The sequence below is a fragment of the Oryctolagus cuniculus genome, chromosome 2 (assembly GCF_051225735.1).
Source record: "Oryctolagus cuniculus isolate XC-2025 breed Fujian yellow rabbit chromosome 2, ASM5122573v1, whole genome shotgun sequence".
Lineage (NCBI taxonomy): Eukaryota > Metazoa > Chordata > Mammalia > Lagomorpha > Leporidae > Oryctolagus > Oryctolagus cuniculus.
Window position 1 is genome coordinate 143,245,711 of NC_142868.1, and position 23,653 is coordinate 143,269,363.

The following is a 23,653-nucleotide window of genomic DNA, read 5'->3' on the forward strand; positions in this document are numbered from 1 at the left end:
CCCATCGTTTACCTCTTGCTCTTTCTGCATGTTTGTTTCATTCCTTCTCATGCAGACCATTTTCTCCACGTGGCCGGAAACCCTATCGTCAGCAGTTTATCCTCCAGTTGCTGTCACTGAAATGTTCTCTGGGTATGAAGTTAAAATATCTTAAGCAAAAACCTCATCGGCTCAACATGGGTCAGATGGCCATCCCTGGGTCGCTCAGCAGGGTCCAGGGAGGTGGCGGTCGTGAGAAGTGTTGACAGATATGTCTGCCTGTGTGTGTGTACACTGTTGCATGCCAGCCTGTGCCTTTCAAACACGTGGACAGAACCCATGGCGAGAAATGCATTTCCCATGGAGGCACACATGTATACACATGTATCGAAAAAATTGTATGAAACAGTACTCACCCTCACTATGTGCATGACGTTCTGATATTTTCGGTTACATTCTATTGTGGCTTTTTTTTTAATGCTGATTGCAACCCACTTAATTGATATTATGACTCATTTATGGATAACGATCTGTAGTTTAAAAAATACTGTGCTGGACATTAAAAGTAGCAGGGAGAGTCATGTGTCAGCAGATACTTGGGCATGGATATTCACTGAGTTTTACTGAAGGAATAACTTACATTGTAGAAGGATGCTAGGGTCTCAGAGGGTGACAAATACGAGGCATGTGTGCCCTCTCTGGCTACGGTGGTAGGTGACACAGCACCTTTCCTACTGAGTATTATTCTGGAGCCACTCCCCAGTACTTTATAAGGATAAGTGAGTGAAACAAGTGCCACACTCCCTTCTGTTTGGGGTCTACATTTTGCTGAGAAATACTGAAATCTGTGGACCTAGAAAATTTCCCAGAGTGCTTTCAGTTCTCTGTTGAAACAAAACAACAACACAGCTTTCTTGAAGGCTTACTGAGGCAGTAGAAAGGGCAGCTGTCCTGATCACTGTGATGCTGTGAAAGTGAGGTTGGCATCTTCACCCACCTGGAGTCAGTTAAAAAACAAAGACCAAAGACCGCCACATTGTTTATCTTTTGAAACATTTGAGTCTGTATCTTTCTGTCCTTTAAGCTGCACTGAGCAATTCAGAGGGAAGTGTAGCAGGAGCACCGGACTCCTGAATGAGAGCAGGAGATGCAGTGAGGAGAGGAGGGAGGAGCTGCCTACCACCAACAGTCAGCAGCCCGTGGAGCCCCCCCCCCCCCCAGAGTCTCTGATGAGCTTACAGTGCCATGGATCCAACAGGGAGGGGCAAATCAGTGACACTCGGAGACTAGGCAGGGGGAAAGACTTCATAAGTAAAACACAAAAGGTACTGACCATAATGGAAACTATTGATAAATATGACTACTGCTGATGAACTTGTGTTCATTAAAAGGCAGATTAAGGAAAGTGCTTAGAACACAAACAGACAAAAGGCTTGTCTCTGGAATACATATGGAGCTTCTGGGGGGAATGTAAACGGGCACAACTGCATTAGGGAAAACTTGGGGGTGTCTTGTGAAGCTGGAGAAAAGATGCCCCACGATGACCCGGCACTTTCACTCCCAGATTTATACCCTAAAGCAGCAGCTGCTTAAACCTTTTGCTCACTCTTTATATCTTTTACACTTTTAAAAAGTATTGAGGACCTAGGGAACTTGTTTATGTGAATTATGTCTATTGATAGTCTACCACATTAGAAAATACAGTTTTAGGGGCTGGCACCGTGGCTTGCTTGGTTAATCCTCCGCTTGCGGCACCGGCAACCCATATGGGCACTGGATTCTAGTCCCGGTTGTCCCTCTTCCAATACAGCTTTCTGCTGTGACCCAGGAAGGCAGTGGAGGATGGCCCAAGTGCTTGGGCCCTGTACCCGCATGGGAGACCAGGAAGAAGCACCTGGCTCCTGGCTTTGGATCGGTGCAGCATGCCGGCTGTAGCAGCCATTTGGGGGGTGAACCAATGGAAGGAAGACCTTTCTGTGTCTCTCTCTCACTGTTTAACTCTGCCTGTCAAAAAGAAAAAAGAAAATAGAGTTTTAAAATATTATACTTTAAAAAACCCATTACATGATAACATAAATAACATATTTTTATGAAAAATAGCTGAACTTTACCAAAAACATGCAAAAGTTAGTGGAAGGAGTGGTATTATTTTACAGTTTAGCAAATCTGGATAATGTCTGGCATCATAAAAGGCAGCTGGATTCTCCTATCTGCTGTTATATTCAAGCGGTTGATACATTGTGTGGATGAGGTATATAAAGAAAATGTGGCCTCACACAGATGTGTAGTTGGAAACAAGCATTTTACTAACTGTTTCAGATAATTGTGGAGAGTCTTTTGTACTCAACTGCAACTTTGAAAGGTTGGTGCCAGTGTGAAATCTGAAGCTAAATCAAGTAACTTTTAATCATTTTTACATTAAAACCCTGGTTTGCTTTGCATGTTGAATAGGCTTTTAGTACTGCTTGATTTTATAATAGCATACATTGATTTGGGGGGAATATTGGCCTGCTGAGTTGTGCAGCTCCTTGTGGCTGTTGTCGTATTTCATTCTGCAATATGAAAACCTCACATTCTTTTACTTCACCAGTGATCTCATCAGAAAAGTGGGCAAGTATTGCAAAGCTGCCAAGCTCGTGGTGGCAGATGCAGGTTTTCCAGAATTCCAGTTTTCACCTGCAAGCCCTAATTTTATCACCGGTACCAAAACTGTCAATTGTTTTTCTCCAAGCGATAGGCCGCCTTGGCGGCCAGGTACTTAGGTCTGAATTACCACAGTTTTTCTGACTGTCATTCCTTCAGGAAAAGTGGCCTTCTGTGATGAAACTGCTTTGTCAGCTCAAAGGCCAGTACTTGCCCAAGTGCTTTCCCCAGGCAACCTCCACACCTGTGGTGAAGAAGTGCTGTAAGTGTGCCCTCCCATTTCACCACATGGAATATTAAAAAGACATGCATATTGGGGTTAAAGCCTTGGTCTGCAGTGCCTAGATCCCGTATGGACCCTGGGTCAAGGATGGGCCGCTCCATTTCTGATCCAGCTCTCTGCTATGGCCTGGGGAGGCAATGGGAGATGGCCCAAGTCCTTGGGTCTCTGCACCCATGTGGGAGACCCAGAAGAGGCACCTGGCTCCTGGCTTCAGATCGGCACAGCTCTAGCTGTTGGGGCCATCTGGGGAGTGAACCAGCGGATGGAAGACCTCTCTTTCTCTGCCTCTGCCTCTCTGTAACTCTGCCTTTCAAATAATAAATAAATCTTTAAAGAAAAAAAAAAAGAGAGACATGCGTAGAGACTTAATAAAAGTAATATTCCCACTCTTCATTAAGGACAATTTAAAAAAAAATTTTCGGTAATGATTTTGCTGAAGTAATTTTTTTTTAATTTATTTATTTGAGAGGCAGAGAAAGAGAGAAAGAGCTCCAATCCTCTGGTTCACTCCCCAAATGCCTGCAACAGCTGAGACTGAGCCATGCCTAAGTCTGGAGCCCAGAACTTAATCCAGTTCTCCCACATGGATAGCAATGACCCAGTACTAGAGCCATCATCTGCTGCCTCCCAGCAGGAAGCTGGAAACGGGAGCAGAGCTGGGGCTGGAACCCAGGCACTCTGATGCGGAATTCTGGCATCCCAAATGGCAACTACTGTTGTGCAAATGCTTCTCCCACCAAGGCCATTTATGCTCCAGGATGTTTTGAAGGGAAACTGGTATGTTTTCCTCAGTGCCTAGAGACGAGGAATTCAGTGACAGCTAGCAGGGTTTGGTGCTACTGCCTCTGTTCATGTCAAGGCACCAGAGTTCTGCTCACATAAATGTCAACGGTGAAAAAAGCAAATATGTCTTAGAATTATTGTGAATATAGTTTTGACTTTGTGGATTCTCTGAAAGGGTCTGGCGATCTCCAGGGGTCCTGCCCACCCTTGCCAGCACCCAATTTGAGATCTGCAGCCATAGAGCACACACAACCCTTACGCACAGGATGCAGACCTGCCAATAGGGGTAGGAGCAGGGATAAGCTTAGAGAGGCGCACCTGGCCCAGAGGGTACTTCTGGGATACTGATAAGGGTCTGTGTCTTGACCTTCTTGGGGACCTTTGTTTTAGAATACATGACTCTATCCACTGACATTTATGTGCTTTTCTAAGAGAAGTCTGTTATTTTCTTAATGTACGTTTTTAAATTTATTTTTTCATGTACCTGGGCTTTGCGTGTTTCAACTTGTAGTGTTCGCATGTGACTTCATGTTGTAAGCAGTGTTGAGAAAGGGGAGCGTCCTCTGGTGCTCTCCTCTTTGTGTTGGATGCAGGATTTGTTTGCTAAATTGTTAAATTGTTTCTGTTTGGAGGGCCAAGGTTGTATTACAATTGAGTAGTAATTCAAGTACTTTGGTGCGCATTTCTGCCTTCATGGTTATTGACATGACTAAGGCAATGAAAATTATGAGGATGACCCCTTTTTTAAATCTAAAACTTCATATGGGCTTACTTATTTGGGACAGGAGAACTTTACTATTGAAATTATTTCTATTTCATTGTTTTCTAGAAGGGGAACAAAATGAAGACTGGCTTGAGAAAGGACACACAGTGGAAAATGAAACCATTTCTATCTTCCTTTAATAACTTTGCTCCCACTGACTCATTAAACTGTAGTGGCTTCATAAGTGAAAGAAGAAGTAGTAAGGTTTTGACATCACTTTATTGTCTTCCTTATGATCATGGCTTTAGAACTTTAGAACACTTTCACATTAGTTGTCTCATTTTCTCTCTTTAACACTGCAAATTAAGCAAAACCGGCCCTAAGAGTTTCATGTATACAGAAAACAGAGGCATAGAAAAGATTCATCACTTACATGTAACTAATTCAGTAGCACAGCTTAGATTTCCTAGCTCCTAGCATCTGCTTTTTCCACAAAGCTGGTTATTGTAAGCAGTTCAAGAAGGTCCTGGAAACCTGGGCGTTTTAGTCTTTGCCCCCAGGCTGGCTGCAAGCCTGGCTTTCTCAGATAGTCGCTCTCTCAGGAGCCTCAGTCTGGTCTGAGATGCATCAGCATCCTCCACTGTGGTTCCCTGCATTGTGAGACTGGAAATGAAGATGTTTAGAAATCCACAAAGACTAAATAAAGTGTCAGCTTTGTCTGTTAGAAGCCGAGTCCTCTGACATGTGTGTTGGGTGCTACTAGGCAGAGCCTTTGGCCTGCTCCCAGGTGCCATGAGCAAGAGGAGTGTTTATTCCCTACTTTTCAGGAGTCGGGGTGCATGTCAAGTGGTGGAGTTGGGCTGCGGATGAAAGCGTTTAACTTTCAGATACACCTGATCTCCCAACTGGAACATCCTCTTGGTCATTGGTCATGGTTTATATGCACAGGGTTTGTGTGTGTGCCAAGAGAAAAGAATTCTTGCAACTTGTTTGCAGCAGGTTAGGCAAAGCGTGTGTGGACCCTGCAGGATACTGGCATCCTCACAGAGCTTGCCCCCCATCTACAAGGCTGTGAAGTCTTCCTAGAAAGCTTCAGAAAGCAGCCAAGAATCTCTCGCAACAGAGTAAAGTCACTAGCAAGTAATTTAAGATTCTCCCTGTAGTTTGTCCAGGCTAATCTTTTTTTTTTTTTTTTTTTTAACCTCAAGTGTTAGTGTTCCTGAATAGATAAAAATGTTTGGATATGGTAGGCCCTGGGTTTCATATCTAGGATGCAGACTCAGTAAATACTTTTCTTATTAAATCCTACTAGGATATGCTATGTGAGACATAGGTCTTCTTTTTTTTTTCTTTTAAAGATTTATTTATTTGAGAGGCAGAGTTACAGAGAGATAGAGACAAAGAGGGAGGCCTTCCATCTGCTGGCCCACACCCCAAATGGCTGCAATGGCCAGAGCTGTGCCAATACGAAGCCAGGAGCCAGGAGCTTCTTCTGGGTCTCCCATATAGGTACAGGGGCCCAAGCACTTGGGGCTATCTTCCACTGCTTTCCCACACAATAGCAGAGAGCTGGATTGGAAGTAGAGCAGTCAGGATACAAACCCATATGGGACGCCCGTGCCGCAGGTGCCAGCCCCAAGATATAAGGTCTTTTTTTTTTTTTTTTTTTTTTTTTTTGACAGGCAAAGTGGACAGTGAGAGAGAGAGAGACAGAGAGAAAGGTCTTCCTTTACCATTGGTTCGCTCTCCAATGGGCGCTGCGGCTGGCGCACTGCGGCCGGCGCACTGCACTGATCTGAAGCCAGGAGCCAGGTGCTTCTCCTGGTCTCCCATGCAGGTACAGAGCCCAAGGACTTGGGCCATCCTCCACTGCACTCCTGGGCCACAACAGAGAGCTGGACTGGAAGAGGGGCAACCGGGACAGAATCTGGCGCCTCGACTGGGACTAGAACCCGGTGTGCCAGCACCGCAGGCGGAGGATTAGCCTATTGAGCCGCGGCGCTGGCCATATATAAGGTCTTAATCCAAGTGTTTCACAAGTGAAATATAACAGAAATCTAATAAAGAATCTACTAATTGCATTTTTCCTGATGCGTTTCCAACAGGACAATCTCTAATTGTAAGTAACCCCTGTATACAAGTGGCTGCTCCTCTTGCCCCCACATTCCTCGTCTAACCAGGCCCAGATGCTGCCACTGCCATCAAAGGCACTGACCATGCCTGCATTGCCGTGGAGAGTGGAGGAGGAGTTACAGAAACAGTTACCAGGGGCTGCGTGGACCAGCAGCAGGTCCCTTCTCCTGTGCTGCTGCTTTCCTGGCCTCTCGCCCACTACCAGAGTTCATCTTCTATTCCCTCCCTCTCTCTCTCTCTCTCTCCCTCCTTCCCTCCATCCCTCTCTCCCTCCCTCCCTCTCTTTCTTTCAGATATACTTATTTATTTGGAAGGCAGAATTACAGAGAAAGGAAGAGATAGAGAGAGGTCTTCCATTTGCTAGTTCACTCCCCAAATAGCCGCAATGGCCATGCCTGGGCCAGGCTTAAGCCAGGATCCAGGAGTTTCTTTTAATTTTTTTTTTTGCATTTTTTTCTCAAAGAAACTTTTTAAGGACTACAGACTTCATGCATTTCATAAGTACAGCTTTATGAATATAGTGATTAAGTTCCAGGAGTTTCTTCCAGGTCTCCCACATAGGCACAGGGGCCCAAGAACTTGGGCCATCTACTACTACTTTCCCAGGCCATTAGCAAGGAGCTGGATTGGAAGTGGAGCAGCTGGGACTGGAACCGGCATCACCAGAGGCTGCTTAACTTGCTATACCACAGCACTGGCCCCCAGAGTTCTTTTCTTATATGACACTGAACAGATTGACAAGCTTGGAGTTAACCAAAGTCTTCATTTACTCATAGCAGGGGTGGGAAACCTTTATCTGCCAAGGCCATTTATATATTTATAACATCATTCACAGGTCATATGGCCATACAATATTATCAACTTAAACCCCAGTCGGCTATAGATTTATTGAATTTTGAGCCCTGCCTGCGGTTGCCTTGGCAGGCCCAGACCAAATGATTTCACGAGCCTCATGTGGTCTGCAGCCTGGATGTTCCCCAGCCCAGTTCTAGGGGGGTGAGCCCCAGCAGCAGCTGCAACACCTCTGGGAACTGGTGCACAGCAGGATTGGGGAGCACTTGAGCTGTGTGTAGGTTAAATAGAAGGGGCTGCAAAAAGTTCATGGGGGCCAGCGCTGTGGTGCAGCAGGTAAAGCCACCACCTGTGATGCCAGCATCTCATATGGGTGCTGGTTCCTGTCTGGGCTGTTCCATTTCCAATCCAGCTCCCTGCTAATCCACCTGGGAAAGCAGCAGAAGATGTCCCAAGTCCTTGGGCCCCTGTACCCACATAGGAGAACCTAGTAAAGCTTCAAGCTCTGGCTTCGACCTGGCCCAGCCCCAGCTTTTTTGGCCATTTGGAGAGGAAGTGAATGAACCAGTAGATGGAAAATCTCTCTATCTCTCTCTCCTCCCTCCCTCCCCCTTTCTCTCTCTCTCTTTCTTTCTTCAAGATTTATTTATTATTTGAGAGGCAGAGTTATAGACAGAGAAAGGGAGAAACAGAGTGAGAGGTCTTCCATCTTCTGGTTCACACCCCACATGGGAATGGTGGCCAGAGCTGGGCCGATCAGGAGCCAGGAGCTTCTTCCAGGTCTCCCATGGGGTGCAAGGGCCCAAGTACTTGAACCATCCTACTGTTTTCCCAGGCCATTAGCAGGGAACTGGATCAGAAGTGGAGCAGCTGGGAATCAAACCGCACCCATATGGGATGCTGGCACCACAGGCAGAGGCTTAACCTACTACTACACAGAGCTGGCCTCTCTCTCTTTTAATTGCCTTACAAATAAATAAAATAAATCTTTAAAAAAAGTTCATGTAAGGTAGAATTAAGAGGGGCCAGCACTGTAGCGTAGCAAATAAAAGCCACTGCCTGCAGTGGTGATTGCTTCTAAGGTGGAGAGAGATTGATTCACAAGTCAGTGCAAGATATCCCAGCTCTTGGGAATACCACATACACGGAGGGTACACGGTGCCAGTTCAGGGGAAGGCCGTTCTCGGGAGTGGTGACTTCAGGGAAGTGTCCTCCAGGGCAGGTAGGAAGAGAGCACGAGGATGAAAAGGGGACAGGCTTTTGTGAGAGGGGCACTGTAGGGAGGAAGAACTTGGAGGTGGAAAAGCCTGAGGCATGGATAGGAAGTCACTGCTGTTTTTTTTTTTTTTTTTTTTTTTTTTTTTTAAGATTTATTTATCTGGCCGCGCTGTGGCTCAATAGGCTAATCCTCCACCTAGCGGCACCGGATTCTGTCCCGGTTGCCCCTCTTCCAGGCCAGCTCTCTGCTGTGGCCAGGGAGTGCAGTGGAGGATGGCCCAAGTATTTGGGCCCTGCACCGGCATGGGAGACCAGGATAAGCACCTGGCTCCCGGCTTCGGATCAGCGTGGTGCGCCGGCCACAGCGTGCCGGCCGCGGCGGCCATTGGAGGGTGAACCAATGGCAAAAGGAAGACCTTTCTCTCTGTCTCTGTCTCTCTCTTACTGTCCACTCTGCCTGTAAAAAAAAAAAAAAAAAAAAAAAAAAAAAAAAAATTTATTTATCTATTTGAAAGAGTTACAGAGAGAAAGAAAGAGAGAGAAGAGAGAGAATCTTCCATCCACTGGTTTACTCCCCAAATGGCCACAACTACTGGGGCTGGGTCACCTCCCACTGCTTTCCTAGGCCATTAGCAAGAAGCTGGGTTGGAAGTTAAGTAGCTAGGACTCAGATCAGCACCCATCTGGGATGCCGGTGCTGCAGACAGTGGCTTTACCCACTACGCCACAAAGCTGGTCCCAGTCATTGCTTATTCTCAGTGAGTGAAGCCAAGAGGACGTTAGGGGGAGAAATTCAAAGTATAAAGGGGGGACACTAGATGGACCAGATGGGGAGAGACTTGAAGTTCCTGCCGAGGACTTTGGCAAGTTAAGGCAAGTTTCGAAGAGAAGGATGTTGTGGCTGGAGAGGCCCTAGGAAGCGGAGCGTGATGGGAAACTGAAAGCAGCTGTGTGTGCGCAGACACGGGTGTCCTCTGCTGTGTGAGGGAGGAGGGGACGCTCACTGGGAACAATGGACAACGGTGGTGGGAGTGACACCAGCGGGAGGGGAGGCGGCTGGGTCAGAGGAGAGGAAACTCATTCTTTTACCCAACCCACTCGTGCCCTATGTCGGCCTGTTATTCTGCAGGATGTGTGTCGGCCCATTTCAGACCACTGTCCGGTGAGTCCTAGAGATGCTAAGGTGCAGAAAGAGTGCAAACATTTTCTGAAAACGATCCTTTCTTTCTCAGAGAACATTTTCTCTGCCACTGAGTCTAGACTTTTGGAGAAATTATTGGAGATCAGGTGCTTCTGTTGCGACCTGCTGGTGACTGCTGCTTCCTCCCAGATGGTTGCTAGAGCCCCGGCAGTAGTAGGAAGACTTCTCTGGCCCTGAATCTCATTCTTCCTCCTCAGGCATTCTTTATCTAATGGCCCAGAGAAAATGAATTCTTTGGGAGTCTCTGAGTGCATTTCCATTTGTGAGCACAGAGAAATACTTTCTTTAGAAGCAGAGAGAGTTTTGTTGTAGGCCTGGCCACACAGCTGCACAAGTCTCATACCCAGACATTAAGGAAGGAGTGTGGGTGTGGGCCACCCCCCTGCATCTGTCTGCTTAGCCCTGGACTCAGCCGTGGGATGGGGTAGTGACATGAAATGTTGGAGAGGGGAAGAAAGGTACTGCTAGTCTGCCCGAGCAATGAGACTACACATACAGGCCATCCACAGCAGAGCTAATGACCCTGAGATCAGAGGTAGGGAGGTGGTTTTCCCTGGGGAAGGCTCTTTGGCTTTAAAGAAACAGAAAAATTAATACAAACACCATACAGAGCTAATCAAACATCATTGAAAGGCTTTATTTTAGAAAGGACCTCCAGTCACAACCATTGAACAGCTGTCTTTATTTTTGCCACTTGCCACATTCTGTGTTTATATGCTTTTATATAGATATAAATCATATTGTATCTGTACAAAGCTATATCCAGGATTGAGAACTTAAAATGCAATAATCATTTTCTTGTATTTCTGTATCTTTATAATATAAATTTATTTACCATTATAAATATTCTGTTCATAAATAACAACTTATCAAGCATTTCTCTAGTGCTAGGTTATTATAATATTTTTTGTTTCTATATGCCAGAGAAAACACCGCATTAGGTGTCTTCCACATATGCCTTTTTGCTTTTATTCCCTAGCATAGATTCCTAAGAGTTGCTTTGTTGAGGCAAAGGGTGCAATATCTTTATAGTGCTTTTTCTCAGTTCCTTTCTGAAAATGAGTACTTTATTTGTTCAGTATTCTAATGGTAATAAACCTGGAAACTATGAAGCTTTCTTATTTTATCACAATTTTGATTTTCATTTTAATCTCAAGTTGACAACAACTATTATTCCCTGTAATTTGGCATCTCATAACTATATTTACACCTGTAGTTTAAATTAAAAATAAATTCAGTTCATTAATTTATAATTAAGCTGTATTGCTTATTGTATTTATTATTATTATTATTTGACAGGTAGAGTTATAGACAGTGAGAGGCCGGCGCCACTAGGCTAATCCTCCGCCTAGCGGCGCTGGCACACTGGGTTCTAGTCCCGGTCAGGGTGCTGGATTCTGTCCCGGTTGCCCCTCTTCCAGGCCAGCTCTCTGCTGTGGCCAGGGAATGCAGTGGAGGATGGCCCAAGTGCTTGGGCCCTGCACCCCATGGGAGACCAGGATAAGTACCTGGCTCCTGCCATTGGATCAGCGCGGTGCGCCTGCCGCAGCGCGCCGGCCGCAGCGGCCATTGGAGGGTGAACCAACGGCAAAGGAAGACCTTTCTCTCTGTCTCTCTCTCACACTGTCCACTCTGCCTGTCAAAAAAAAAAAAAAAAAAAAAAAGAGTGAGAGAGACAGAGAGAAAGGTCTTCCTTCCATTGGTTCACTTCCCTAATGGCCGCTACGGCCGGCGCTGCACCGATCCAAAGCCAGGAGCCAGGTACTTCCTCCTGGTCTCCCATGCGGGTGCAGGGACCCAAGCACTTGGGCCATCCTCCGCTGCCCTCCCGGGCCACAGCAGAGAGCTGGACTGGAAGAGGACCAACCGGGACTAGTACCCGGTGCCCCAACCGGGACTAGAACCCCGGGGTGCCGGTGCTGCAGGCAGAGGATTAGCTAAGTGAGCCACGGTGCCGGCCACTTATTGTATTTTTTAAAATTTCATGTTATCTACTCTTTTCTTCAGTATTTTCAGAAAGTTCATATAGCTAGCATCTTTTTTTCTTAAGATTTATTTATTTTATTTAAAAGGCAGAGTTACAGAGAGGCTGAGGCAGAGAGAGGGAGAGAGAGAGAGAGAGACATCTTCCATCTGCTGGTTCACTCCCCAGATGGCCACAATGGCCAGAGCTGGGCCAATCCGAAGTCAGGAGCTAGGAGCTTTTTCCGGGTCTCCCACGTGGGTGCAGGGGCCCAAGGTCTTGGGCCATCGTCCATGGCTTTCCCAGGCCATAGCAGAGAGCTGGATTGGAAGTGAAGCAGCCGGGACTTGAACCAGCACTCATATGGGATGCCGGCACTGCAGGCAGTGGCTTTACCTGCTATGCCTCAGCGCCAGCCCCATAGCTAGTGTCTTAAAGTTATAAATTCCTGGGGCTGACATTGTGGCATGGCTGGTTAAGCTGCTGCTTGAGATGCCAATATCAGAGTGTCTGGGATCGAGTCCTGGCTATTTTTCTTATGATTCCGCTTCTTGATAAGGCACCTGGGAGGCAGCATATGATGGCTCAAGTACTGGGGTCCTTGCCGCCCACGTGGGAGATCAGATGGAATTCCAGGCTTCAGGCTTCAACGTGGCTAAGGTCCAGCTATTTGTGACCACTTGGGAATTGAACCGGCACATGAAGATCTCTCCCCCTGCTTTAAAAACAGTGGCCTGAATTGTGATGAAGTGGGTAAAGCCACTGCCTGTGAGTACTCTGTCTGCTCCAATTCTGATCCAGCTCCCTGCTGATGTTCCTAGAAAAGCAGCAGCAGATCGCCCAAGTGCTTGGGTCCCTGCACCCACATGGGAGACCTGGAAGAAGCTTCTGGTTCCTGACTTTGACCTGGCCTGTCCCTGGCCATTGCAGCCATTTGGGGGTAGTGAACCACGGGATGGAAGATCTTTCTGTGTGTCTCTCACTAGCTCTTTTTCTATCTCTGTCTCTATGTTACTCTGCCTTTCAAATAAATACATAAATCCTTAAAAAAAAACTGTAATTGCCTATAAAATCCAATCATATTTCTATATGGTCTGTGTCTCAGGAATTACTTTATACAGTTTGATATTTGTGTGTGCACACATGTGTGTTTCCTGTGCTAATTTTGAGAAGGTACAACTTGCCGTTTTAACTGAGCTAGTTATATAGATCTGGAGTATTAAAGCACACTGCTCTGCAAGCTGCAAGTCATTTTGCGTTCAGGTGTCTTTTTCCAAGGCCTTATTTTCTGTGTCTGATACGTAGCTTTGTTAAGACTAAAATAAGCCTTGTGGCTTAGAATAGTCTTCCAGCCAGTCAGTCCCTGCCACACGTTTCTTTCTGCTCCAGCCCATCCTATTCATTACTCCTAGATTAATTTTCCTAAAACACTGCTTACTGAAAAACCTCACCGAAAAACCTTAATTGACTCCCCATTTCTAGATGAATTGAGCATAAACTTTTCACCTTGGCATTTAAGACCCACGGCAAAACAGACCTCCAGTCGCAGGAGAACCCACTCAAGGGTGGATTAGTACACACAGTTCCTCACCCATACTTACCAAGTCAGAAACCTGCAGGGATCAGCCTCTCTGAAATCTCTCTCTCTCTCTCTCTCTCTCTCTCTCCATGTGAGAGACAAACACAAACAGATTTTTTTCATCCATTGATTTACTCCCCAAATGCCCACAACAGCAAGAGTAGGGCCAGACCAAAGCTAGGAGCCAGAAACTCAATCCCGGTCTCCCATGTACTTGGCAGGAGCCCAAGTGCCTGAGCCATCGGTCTGTCTCCCAGGGTGCACGTTAGCAGGAAGCTGCATCAGAAGCAGAGCTGCAACTCGAGCACTAGCACTCTAATATGGGATGTAGTCCTCCCATCCCATTTTTTTTTTTTTTAAGATTTATTTTTGGCCAATACCGCGGCTCACTAGGCTAATCCTCCGCCTGCGGCACCGGCACCCCAGGTTCTAGTCCCGGTTGGGGTGCCGGATTCTGTCCTGGCTGCTCCTCTTCCAGTCCAGCTCTCTGCTGTGGCCCAGGAGGGCAGTGGAGGATGGCCCAAGTGCTTGGGCCCTGCACCCGCATGGGAGACCAGGAGAAGGCTCCTGGCTTCGGATCAGCGCGGTGCACCAGCTGTAGCGGCCATTTGGGGGGTGAACCAATGGAAGGAAGACCTTTCTCTCTGTCTCTCTCTCTCTCTCACTGTCTCACTCTGCCTGTCAAAAAAAAAAAGATTTATTTTTGTTTTTTAAAAAGCAGAGAGAAACAGAAAGCGAGAAGGAGAGGGAGAGGGGAAAAGGGAGAAGGGAGAGGTAGAGGGAGAGAGAGAGAGAGAGCTTCCAACTGTTGGTTCATTCCTCAATGGCTGCAACGGCTGGGGCTGGGCCAGGCCAAAGCCAGGAGCCAGGAGCTTCTTCCTGGTCTCCCACATGGGTGTAAGGGTCCAAGCACTTGGGCTATCTTCTACTGCCGTCCCAGGCACATTAGCAGAGAGCTGGATCCGAAGTGGAGCAGCCAGGACTCAAACCGGCTCGCATATGGGATGCCGGCACTGCAGGCACTGCAGACAGAAGCTGAACCTGCTCCTTCACAGTGCCGGCCCCCCAACCAGGGTCTTAACTGCTGCTCCTAATGCCCACCCCACTGTTATAATTATTTTATAGTTGAGGGCTGACACAGATGAAGTGACTTGCTCAAGGCCATGCAGCTAAAACCGTGGATTTGGATTCAGTCCTCAGACAGCGGAGCCCATTCTTTCCTGCTGTGCCGTGCGACTTCTTGTTACTGTGTTGCATCTATTGACTTACTTTATGCCCCACCACCACCCCGGCCACACCAGCTCCCCTAGGACTCTGGGTAATTCCTCTATATCCCCTGGAGCAAGCGCTTCATATGTAGAAGATACTTAATGGGTAAGTGCTCTATTGAGCGAGATAGACCTGTCCCTCTCACATCGCGTCCCTTGTCGGCTACCGTCGGCAGCTATTTCTGGCAGCCCCTCTTCCAACCTCAGATGGGAAGACGCGGATTTGTCCCTTGAAAGGCTTTCAGGAACCTCCTTTTAAAGTTAGTGCCCTGGGGAGGGCAGAAGCAGCGGATGGATCACGCTTCCGTAGGAACCCCCTAAAAGTGTAGGCATCCGAAAGGCTTCCTGGGCCGCCGTGAAGGCAGTTAAGAGGCCAGGCCGGTTAAAAGCTGCCTTGGGGAGGCAGGTTTAGCTTCCGTCCGTGTTTGCTTTCCCCTGTGGCTGGACTTTCCCCTGTGGCTGGACTCACAGCTCCGAGGCTCAGTGAGAGTTCACCAAGCCCTTCATGACTTGAGAGATGCGGGCTCGTTTCCTGACGTGTGATCCTGTTTGATTGACTGTTTTCAAGGTGTCCTTGCTGATTGTTTTCTCTCACCCCTTCTGCGTTCTTTTTTTATTTTTAATCTTTCTTTCTAATTTATTTACTTTTATTTTCTTAAAAATTTCAAAAAACATTTTCATTTTATTTCAAAGTGAGAGAGAGAGAGAGAGGAGAATGAGAGAGAATTCTTCTGTTTACTGATTCAGTCCCCAAATGTCTGCAACAGCTGTGGCCGGGCAGGATGGAAGCCAGGACTGGGTCTCCCACATGGGTGGCAGGGATCCAACACTGGAGCCATCACCCGCTGCCTCCCAGGGTGTGCATTAACAGGAAGCTGGAATTGGGAGCAGAGCTTGGCTCAAACCCAGGCACTTCCATATAGGATGCTGGCATCCCAAGTTGCGTGTTAACCTTATACCAAGCGCTATACCAAATGCCTGCCTTGACTCTCTGTTCCACCCTCATGGTGAGTGTCGCTTACATTGCTTTTTAATACAGATGTGCTTTGGATTTCTCCACAAGAGGAAATTAGATGTATATCTTCCTTTATTTTATTACTATTTATTTTGAAGTGTTTAGTATTTAATCAGAATTCTTATCTTTCTGAGTAATCTGAAATTCTGTATTACTGATGTGATTTTTTTCATTGATGTGACTGTTTTTCTTTGATATCTGTTTTTAGTATACATTTAATTCATATTTTTCTTATTTCTATATCAATATGTTTATTGTAGAAAACTGTAAAATGTGGAAAAGATGCATTAAAAAATTAAAACCATGTTCATTTTGCTACTTAGTGATATTCACTTGTAACATTATGATAAATGTACTTAATGTTTTTTCATTGTATACATCTGTACTTTTTTTTTTCATAAAATTAGGATCTAACTGTACATGCCATATCTTAATTTTTTTTATTGTATAATTTACAAGTACTGTTCCTTGACTTGTTTAAAAAACAATGAAAATGAATTGAAAAGGAGACTGTGTTTGTTGCTGGCAGTCAGCATTAGGCATTTAACGCTAGCTAGTGCCTTTCCCGGGACCTGGGCAGCCTTTTGTCAGAGCCTTTGTGCCCGGGTAGCAGTGTGTCCCAGGCTAGAAGAGGAGTGGCGAACGGAAAGTGAGTGTGACAGGGAGGCTGCTTCCTCTGAGGATGGCGGGCGCCGGCCTTCACCCTGCCATCTGAGTCCCGCTACTGAAAACAAAACTGGCTGCAGGCTGTGCACTACTGTGTGTCGCACTTGATTCTAGAAGCCTTGGTTTTCCACATGCCTTGCCAAATTGGTTTCCTGACCATGACCTTGTAGTTCAGCATTTCCCCTTTCCTCCACCCGTTTCCTGCCTTTACTTTTTGATCATCAGGATTTTTGTTCACATGAATCCCACGGTGGTAATGGCAGTAGTCAGATCTGCAGTCAGGAGACCCCACCCTTGGTCTCGGAAATTCTTTTAGGAAAAGTGCATTTAACAGGCCTGTACTCAATAGCTGTAATATGAAACCATTGCATAGTATGAACATACCTTTTCCTCCTACTTCTTACGGCAGAGTTTTGGTAGAGCAGTATTTTTGTCTTCGTTAATGCTGGCATCAGGGTTGCTCTGCAGGAGCATTGTCTGTGCCCCCTGCGTGCACAGGACTGCTGAACCTTATCCAGCCCCCACCCCTCCGCTGTGCTCCAGTTTGCTCTGAATGTTTGGGGACAGCTTTGGTTAAATATAACCTTGTCACTTTAAACTCAACCTGTCTTAAGTGGACCTTGTTATCTTGCATACAAACCTGTTTCAGCTGCCTGTTTTCTTGCTTTCCTGTGGAACCCAATGCTCTCTCTGTCTCCTAGTGCACTGTTAGAGCTAATATGAAAAACAGTAAGGTGGCCAGATGCAAAGTAAGGATGTAGAAGTCAGAACCTTTCCTAAACAGCGTCAGTGATCACTTTAAAAATATAATGAAATAAAAGCCCAGTCACCATAGCAATTAAAGTTACAAAATATGCAGGAAAAAACTCTAGTAGTAATTTTGTAAGACATATATTACAAAACAAGTTTTGCTGGAGGACTAAATACATAGAAAAACATGTATTCCCAGGTGGGAAGATGGTCGTTCTCTCCAAAGTGATCCATACACTAATGCAATTCTTAATTGAATCTGATAAACTAATTCCAATGTGCCTCAAAATTTGATGGAAGAAGCATGAGAGGAACAGTCCTACAAGATATAAAAATATCCCTTAAATCTAAAACATTATAGCATTGGCATAAGAGACAAACATTATTGGAAGAGAATCAAATCCAGAGAGATGAAGAAAGACTTGGAACCAGTTTTAATACATGATAAATACATCATTTAAAATCAGAGTGGATGTAAGAAGGTGTTTGGTACAGTGATTAAACCAGTGCTTGGGACTCCCACAACCCATATGGGAGTGCCTGGGCTGGAGTCTTGTCCCCACTCCCAAGTCGAGCTTCCTGCTAGTGCACACCCTGGGAGGCAGCAGAGGGTCCCTGCAGCCCATGTGAGACACTCAGATTGACTTCTGGATCCCCAGCTTTGGTCTGGATCAGGCCTGCTTGTTGCAGGCATTTGAGAAGTGAACCAGGTAGGAGGCATCTCTTCTGTTCTTTCCCTCTTGCTCTCTCTCTCTTCCTTTCAAATATCTAAGATAAATTTTAAAAAATAGTAATAAAATCAGAGGGAAAAGGATGGAGTGTTGAGTAAATTGGAGAAGACAGAGAACATTGAGCTGAGAATGTGTGGTGCATCCCTCAGAGCAGGGAATTTCTGGCATGGGCGAGCAGGGGTAGGGGTGATGGAGTAGACAGCAATGATGTTGAAGAGGTGAGTGAGGGTCAGGCCTATGTGTCCTAAAAGAGTTCAGACTTTTATTCGAGTGCCTTGTTCACCCCCCGGCTAGTAAGAATGCTGCCTTGTATTTTCTTCTATTTTCTGTTATGCTTTTTAAAAATTCTATTTAGATCTTTATTAAGAATCTGTGTCCTGTTCATGATATGAGGTAAGAGTACAGCTTTCACTTTGTCTGACTGATAGCCCAGTTTTCCCAACTCCATGAACTGAATCCTTGCTCACTGATTTTAAATGCTGCTTGAAATGTCATCATCTATAAAATAATTTCTCTGTGCTTGTTTATGGACTCTTTTTTTTTTAAAATCTTTATTTTTAGAAAGGCAGAGTGTCAGAGAGGGAGAGAGTAAAAGAGAATTTTCCCTCATTGGTTCACTCCCCAAATGGCTATGACAGCTAGGGTTAGGCAGCCAAAGCCAGGAGCAAGGAACTTAATCCAGGTCTCCCAATCCAGGCCATCCTCCACTGCTTTCCCAGTCACCCTAGCAAGAAGCTGAACCAGAAGTGGAGTAGCTAGAGAGCCAGCATCATGGCCCAGTAGGTTAAGCTGCTGCCTGTGACACTGGCATCCCATATGGGCACAAGTTCAAGTCCTGGTTGCTTCACTTCAGATCCAGCTCTTTGCAAATCTGCCTGGGAAAGTAGGGGAAGATGACCTAAGTACTTGGGGCTCTGCACTCATGTGGGAGACCCAGATGGACTTCCAAACTCCCAGCTTCAACCTGACCCATTTGTGGAATGAACCAGCAGGTAGAAGTTATTTCTCTCTCTGTCTTTCCCTATCTCTCTCTCTCTCTCTCTCTCTCTCTCTTTCTCCTCTCTCCTCTCTTATCTCCCTCTGTCTCTATAACTCTGCCTTTCAAATATATATATATATATATATATTTTTAAAAAAGGAGTAGCTAGACTTGATCCAGCACTCTGATATGGGATGCCAGTGTTGCAAGCAGCAGCAGCTTAATGCGCTGTGTCCCGGTGCTGGCCCTGACTTCTCTCTTTTTTTATTTTAAATGGTGTCTGTTGTTGTTAAATATTTATTTATTGGGGTGTGGGTAAAAAATATTTATTTATTTATTTGAAAGGCAGAGTTGCTGAGAGGCAAAGGCAGAGAGAGAAAGGGAGAGAAAGAGAGGGAGAGAGAGGTATTCCATCTGCTGGTTCACTCCCTAAATGGCCAAGAGCTGGACCAATCTGGAGCCAGGAGCTAGGAGCCTCTTCCAGGTCTCCCACGCGGATGCAAGGACCCAAGCACTTGGGCCATCTTTCACTGCTATCCTAGGGTATTAGCAGGGAGCTGGATTGGAAGTGGGGCAGGTGGAACTTGAACTGGCATCCACATGGGATGCTGGCACTGCAGGTGGCGGCTTTACCTGCTACACCACAGCACCGTCCCCCCGACCTCTCTTCTGTCCCATGAATCTGCCTGTTCTGGTACCTGGGTTAAAGACTTTACCTTGACGAGTCTTAAGTGGCTGAGTGATTTGATCAGCTTTGCATCTGTGTGAAGGCAGTTGTGATTGTGTGCTGTTAAGATGCACGCAGTGGTTAATGTCAGCCTCAAGCAAACTAAAGGAGTTGGAGTGGAATGGGCAGAGTCTGATGCATGTGGGAACATGGTGGACTTAGAAAGATGAGATCAGGATGATGCTCTGGTTTTTTGACTTCCAAACTGGATGGAGATGATGATGCCTTTTGCGGAGGGAGAAGAAATGGACCAGTTTGGAGGAGAGGCATGGAGGAGAGGGTGAGTTCTGGTTTGTGCATGAACATAAAGTACCCATAAGACTTCTGAGAGGAGAGGTGGAGTTGGCATTGGAATCTGTAAGTCTGCATCTCATTGAAGATCTGGGTGGAGATGTACTGAAGAGGCATCAACAGGTGGTCCACAGGGACATCACAGGTGGGTGTGCAGAGGGAGAATAGGTAATAAGTAGAACAGGACAGCATCCTGGCAGTACCTGAGAGGGCTGAGCCTCCAGAAGAGACATAGGAGGGGGAAAGTGAATGTAGACAGGTTGTTACAAATTTTGGCTACATTACAGATGTTGTGGCGCAGTGGGTTAAGCTGCTGCCTGCAATGCCGGCGTCCGGTATGAGCACCCATTCAAGTCCTGCCTGCTCTGCTTCCAGTGCAACTCCCCACTAATGTGCTTAGGAAAACAGAGGAAGATGGCCCAACTGCCTGGGCCCCTGCTGCCCACGTGGGAGTCCCAGATGGAGTTCCAGGCTCCTGGCCTCGGCCTGGCCCAGCCCCAGCAATTCTGGCTGTTTGGGAAGTGAACCAATGGATAGAAAATTTCTCTGTCACTCTCTGTCTTTCTATTTCTCTCTGTAACTCTGCCTTTCAAATAAATAGATCAATATTTTTTTTTAAAGAAAAGGAATTTTAGCTGCAAAGAGAAGAGTGATGGTGGTACTTAAGAGAACATGTGGAGTTGAGTAGTTTTCTGAGTTTCTTTTACAAAAATAGGAAAGGCCATGGGGCCAGCGCTGTGCTATAGCAGGTAAAGCCACTGCCTACTGTGCTGACATCCCACATGGGCAACGGTTCTGATCCAGCTCTCTGCTATGGCCTGGGATAGCAGTGGAAGATGGCTCAAGTCTTTGGGCCCCTGCACCCATGTGGGAGACCTGGAGGGGCTCTTGGCTCTTAGCTTTGGATCAGCGCAGCTCTGGCCATTGTGGCCAATTGGGGAGTGAACAAACGGATGGAAGACCTCTCTCTCTCTCTCTCTCTCTCTCTCTGCCTATCCTCTCCTTGTGTAACTCTGACTTTCAAATACATAAATAAATCATTTACAAAAAATAGGAAAGGCCTAAGCCTGCTTATATATTGGTGGGAAGGATTCAAAGAGGGAGAGAGAAAAATTGGTAGGTCCTGGTTTCCAGGGAAGCTGAACACAAGAGCCCCTGATGGGTTGGGGCACGGGGAAGAGTGCATGTCTGGCTGATTTTGTCTGTTTGGGGTCCTATTCAGAGTCTGATGGCTTCCATTTTTCTGTGAAGTAGGAACAAAACTTTTTGCTGCAAACAAGGAGAGTTGTGGTAGGATGAGAGGTTTGAGGAAAACGCAGAAAGTTTCAGTTAGCTACTGTGGAAAATGGTGGCAGAGGCAACTGGCACAGTAGGATGATTTTGGACATGTGGCATTGAATTCCTCAGTGACAGCTATTTTATGTGAAGTAAGGCTCTGGTGCTGAGGCTTGAGTTCAAGATTAGATGCGGACATTCAGGATTATTGGAAAGCTTAAAGTCATGGTCGCATGGAAGATGAATTGGCCATTGGCAGAGCAAATGGAATCAGAGAAAGAAACTGCAGGCAAGGATAGTGAAGTGGAGCAGTAAGTGCCACCTGGTGTGATATGGTGACCCAGAGCTCCAAATAGAAGGCATGAGTTATGAGCAGTCGTGTTATAGAGTAGGTCTCGCTGCTGGCTGCACATCACCGGCACTTGGGGAGCCATAGACTGCCAGTCTCAGCCAAGCCAAGGCCAAGTATATTCGAATCTGTGTTGGTAGCCAGGGTAGAGAGGGAGGGAGAGAAGGAGAGAGGGAGAGAGGTATGAAGGCTGAAGACTGAGAAGAAGCGATTGGACTGGCAGGTAGGAGTCCTCAGTGGTCTTTCAGAGAGCAGTTCCAGTAAAGTGGTAGGGCCAGATTTCAGTTTGTAGCAGGAGGGGCTGGATGAAGTCACAGAGGTTCGTGGTGAAAACAGAGTAATTGGAGACCATTGATGCTGCATACTCTTCCCCCATCTTCTTGTAAAGTAAGCATTAGTGTCAACTGTTAATAAATGGGGTGTAGATCTGTTTTGGACTTTGTGGGGACTGGTGACAACTGAATAGCTGCCATGATGAATGTGAGAGACTGCAAGACCATAGCTGGTGCCCTAGGTGATCAAGAATTGTGTTAGGTTGTCATCTGGCCTGTTACTCAGTGTTAGTGAAGTGACACAGACAGTGCTGATACCTGCAGTGGAGTTAGGTGGGAGGCACGATAGACTTTCTTTTTTTTTTTTAAAGGTTTACTTATTTTACTTGAAAGTCAGAGTTACACAGAGAGAGAAGGAGAGACAGAGAGAGAGAGAGGTCTTCCATCCGCTGGTTCTTTCCCCAGATGGCCGCAACGGCCGGAGCTGTGCTGATCCAAAGCCAGGAGCCAGGAGCTTCTTCCAGGTCTCCCACCCTGATGCAGGGGTCCAAGCACTTGGGCCATCTTCTACTGCTTTCCCAGGCTATAGCAGAGAGCTGGGTCAGAAGTGGAACAGCCGGGACTCGAACCAGCGCCCATATGGGATGCTGGCACTGCAGGTGGTGGCTTTACCTGCTTTGTCACAGCACCGGCCCCTCAATAGACTTTTAAATGAGCATGTTAGGCAACAATTACAGTTGTTCAAAATTGCTCTTTCAAATCTCTTAGGAAGATGCACAGTGGGGACTGACATTGCTTCTCTACAGAATGAATTTTTCCCAGCAACATGGAATAATCTTCAGTTGAGCACCAGACGAAACAGTTGACTTGCATACAATTAATGTTATATAAAAAAAAAGACTGTTTACACTAAAACCACACTCAGCTTAATTAAGTGCCCTTATTAAGGAGAAGTCATTAGGAAGGTATGGTACTTAAATATTGAAACCAACTAAGAGTACAAAAAAATTCGGTTTCCCATGTTTGCCCTTCAAAGTCATATGATGAGTAAAACAGGAATTACCTACATTACCTAAATTTTTATTTTCCAGCTTTCTTTTTTTTGAGCCCGTATAATTGAATTATAGTAAACTAAATGCATGATGATGCAGCTCATGCACTATATTTTTATTTCTGCTAGCCCACAGCTTTTTTTTTTTTTTAAGATTTATTTATTTATTTGAAAGGTAGAGTTACAGAGAGGCAGAAGCAGAGAGAGAGGTTTTCCACCTGCCGGTTCACTCCCCAGATGGCCGCAATGGCCGGAGATGCAGTGGTCAGAAGCCAGGAGCCAGGAGCTTCTTCCTTGTCTCCCACGTGGGTGCAGGGGCCCAAGCACTGCAGGCGGCAGCTTTACCCACTACGCACAGCGCAGGCCCCATAGCCCATAGCTATTTTTAAGAAAGTGTAATATAATTTTTAAGACCATAGGTCCTGGCTATTACTACCTGGATTTAAATCTTGTCAATATCAGTTCCAATTTGTGTGACTTCGGTCATGTTACTCCATCTGTTTTCCTCCAATTTCCCATAAATAAAGTGAGCATGAAAATAGTATCTACCAGCCGGTGCCGCAGCTCACTAGGCTAATCCTCCACCTTGCGGTACCAGCACACCGGGTTCTAGTCCTGGTCGGGGCGCCGGATTCTGTCCCGGTTGCCCCTCTTCCAGGCCAGCTCTCTGCTATGGCCCGGGAGTGCAGTGGAGGATGGCCCAAGTCCTTGGGTCCTGCACCCGCATGGGAGACCAGGAGAAGCACCTGGCTCCTGCCATCGGATCAGCGCAGTGCGCCGGCTGCAGCGCGCCAGCCACAGCGGCCATTGGAGGGTGAACCAACGGCAAAGGAAGACCTTTCTGTCTCTCTCTCTCTCACTGTCCACTCTGCCTGTCAAAAAAAAAAAAAAAAAAAAAAGAAGAAGAAGAAAAGAAAAAGAAAATAGTATCTACCAGCACTGGTGTTGTGGTACAGCAGGTTGGGCAGCAGTTGGTATCCTAGCTGCTCCACTTCCGATCCA

At 46.3% G+C, this 23,653-nt stretch overlaps 1 protein-coding gene and 1 long non-coding RNA gene across 2 annotated transcripts in view; one reads left to right on the plus strand and one right to left on the minus strand.

Annotated features, from left to right (window-relative positions):
* The window catches only part of SERTAD2 (SERTA domain containing 2), a 121,566-nt gene that overhangs the window by 30,341 nt on the left and 67,572 nt on the right, over positions 1–23,653 (plus strand). The window lies entirely within an intron of this gene.
* On the minus strand, positions 1,576–17,829 carry LOC149128079 (uncharacterized). The gene is made up of 2 exons (XR_016230321.1): positions 16,611–17,829; positions 1,576–1,983 (listed from the first exon to the last, which is right to left on the minus strand). It is a non-coding gene; the product is annotated as an uncharacterized LOC149128079 (long non-coding RNA).